Below are 2,911 nucleotides of genomic sequence, written 5' to 3'. Positions count from 1 at the left end.
CGGAAAAACAAAACACGACAAACAAAACAGAAGTCAGACACAGGAAGTACCTACATTAGGCAGGAAAGGCCACGTATATAATGTGCCATGAAGAGAAAACAGGTATGAATGATCTTCTAACCAACAGCTCCTTTTATAAGCACTGAACTTTTTTTTTCTCTCCATCCCTTTTTTGTGTGTTTCGTTTTTGTTTTTTTTACATGAAGTACACTGCTTATGAAAACAGCCCGCTGCAACACAAGCCCACGTGTTTCTCATAGAGAATTTGATGGCCAGGAGAAGGGGCTGCAGGCTTAAAGAACTGGTATCCCAGGTACTGGCCACGTGCCCTCCCAACACGAGACCGGGGCACCTTGGCTGCAGCCCTGAGGGTGCATTAGGTCACATCTGCGCCTGTCAGCATCATACGCAGAGCCCAGACTCCACCCGTTAGCAGCACAGAGACGGGAGTACCGAGGGGTTTGGGAAGTAACAGTCAGCAAACAGCTGGAGAAAGCAAAAGGAAGCTAGAGAGGGAATCTATGGGAAGAGTCACAGCTTCCGTTTGGGGAGGAAGGGGAAAATTAAACAAGCAAAACTGTGCAATTGTTGTCATTCTCTGCAAAAACATACGTATGTATACACAGATATTTATTTAAAGGCAGTGCGGAGGGGCGTTGAGGGGAAAACCCAGGCAAAACAGCAGCATTTGGGACACCCCAATGTACTTCCATCGGAAACCTTCTTGTACTGTTACACTGTTAGGGGAATTCAACTTCTCGCCGGGGTGCAGTGGGCAGCAGTCTGTTTGGGGGTGTGGGGAGGGAAGGTCAGAACAGAACAAAAAGAGGCTGCTGTCAAAGCCTCTGGCAGGAACAGACACCAGACCTCAACCGTTCCTTTGCTTTTTTCCTAAAAATAAGCCCCATTAAAAAGACACAAGGATTGAAGCTTTCAACTAGCAGAAGCAAAACAGCAGTCAAATGGGACAACGGGACCTCACAGCGCAGCGCCATAATCTTTGTTGGTAATGGGGAAAAGATGGTGCCAGAGAAAAGTCAAAAAGCACAAACACACTGGAACCCAAACATACAGTCAGTCCCTCAGTGCTGCCCCGGTGGTACAACATGGGTGATAAACAGGAAGCTGTGTACGTCCATCACACAGGGCATTTAAAACCAACAATTTAAGAAAACACATCACCATAGCAGCGATACACCGCCCACAACAGACAGCATCACAGTATTAACAATTCTGCAAGCATTAGTGACACAACGCTCTTTCCATTTGTCACTAATGGGAAAAAAGAAGAAGAAGAAGAAAAAAAAAAACACCACACACCCTAACCCACATCAATGCATCTGGTGTCCCACCCGAAGCTTGTTCAAAGCTGGATCGGACCAAGTTCCACAGACAGGAGTGTTCGACACAGAAGGTGCTGCTGGTGGCTCAGGGGGTCTCACGAGCAAGGGCTGATGTTTGCAACAAACTTCCCGGATCAACGTAAAGACCTGAGCAGATGTACCTCCCCCTGGGCACGGGAGGCAAGTGTTCTACACCTGTGTTCTACGTCAGCAGCCATTAAGCCCCTGAAAGAGACTAACTTCGACTCAAGATCTTTTTCAGTGTCAGCAAGCTCATCATAACCACTTTATGCCCAGCGTTCCTACGCTGACCTGTAGAGACCTTGCTGATGCCAGCAGCATCCAGCCAGCTCTCCAGCATGCTCACTACTCCCATCTCAGGTTGCCATTTGAAAAGGTGGCAGCATGAAACCACACTGTTATATCTCCAGAGCTACACAGAGGTATCTTGCTCTGTGCTGCTTATTGGCAGCTTCTGCCCTAGAGATTGAAGTGGTCATTAATCCACCTGCTGTACCTAAAGGGAGTGAATACGCACGCTGAAAAGGTTCTGCTCCTTCCCAGGAAATCCCTGCAACCCTTTGATCTTCTCCCCTCTTTCTTCTTCCTCTGGAGCTGCAGAGTTCATCTGCTGACTACTCTGTTCAGAAGAAACTCACTAATCAAGCTTGCAAGAGTAACTTACGGTGTGACTACCAAGAGGAGCTTTCTAACAAAGATATCACACTGCTGCAAAGCCAGAATAAAGCCAGGGTGCGGAAATCACCTCAGTTCTTGTCAGACATGAGTGATGCTGGGAGGCAGGCAATACACGCCATACTTCACCTCTTGAACCGGGCTGTCTGCGGACATTTAGTGACCCTTCTTAGTGAAGCAAGCTCAGATTGAGAAGCCTAAAGGCTCTGAGGGAGAGTCATCAAATGGAAGTGACTGCTGGTACTGCCAAGGTGGTTTGAAGCATTAGGATCCTACTCCACTCCTTGTAAATGCCCACATGAGGGCAGTTATTTAACTTTCTGAGGGATGTTTTTTCTTCCTTTACTTTCTGAAGGCTGTTTGTGTCTTCTGAGATACGGATCTGGAAAAGATCCCCGTGGCAATGTCTGCAGTAACAGCTGGCCGTGATCCAGAGACCACCAGCAGACTGCAGACAACTGAACCCACACCGTCCTAACCAGGGAGCCCACGAGGTGACGAGGCCGTGGTACCTCACGGCTGCCGGTACCCCACGGCTGCTCTGAGCAGCACCTCAGCCGGCAGCACTGGAGCGGTCTGGGGAACAAGTGCGAGCCGTCCGGCCTCCCTCCAGGAGACCCACCAGCAGAAACCCGGCTGGGAAGCAACCGGGACAAACTCAGAGCCCGCCGGGCTCCTCGCTGCCGCCGGGGGTCCCCGCCCGGCCGCCGCCCTCCGCTGCCGGCTGCCGCCATGGCTGGCCGAGGCCGGGTGCCCCCAACCCCCGCCCCGGGAGGGGTCCGGCGGCCCCGGGCCGCCCCGCTCCGCCGCCCCCGCGCGTTGCATAACGGCACCGGCGGCGAGGCCCGGGCGGGGGGCAAGGCCTAGGCCCC

This window comes from Oxyura jamaicensis, chromosome 3 (assembly GCF_011077185.1).
Source record: "Oxyura jamaicensis isolate SHBP4307 breed ruddy duck chromosome 3, BPBGC_Ojam_1.0, whole genome shotgun sequence".
Classification (NCBI taxonomy): Eukaryota; Metazoa; Chordata; class Aves; order Anseriformes; family Anatidae; genus Oxyura; species Oxyura jamaicensis.
This window is presented reverse-complemented; position numbering follows the sequence as displayed.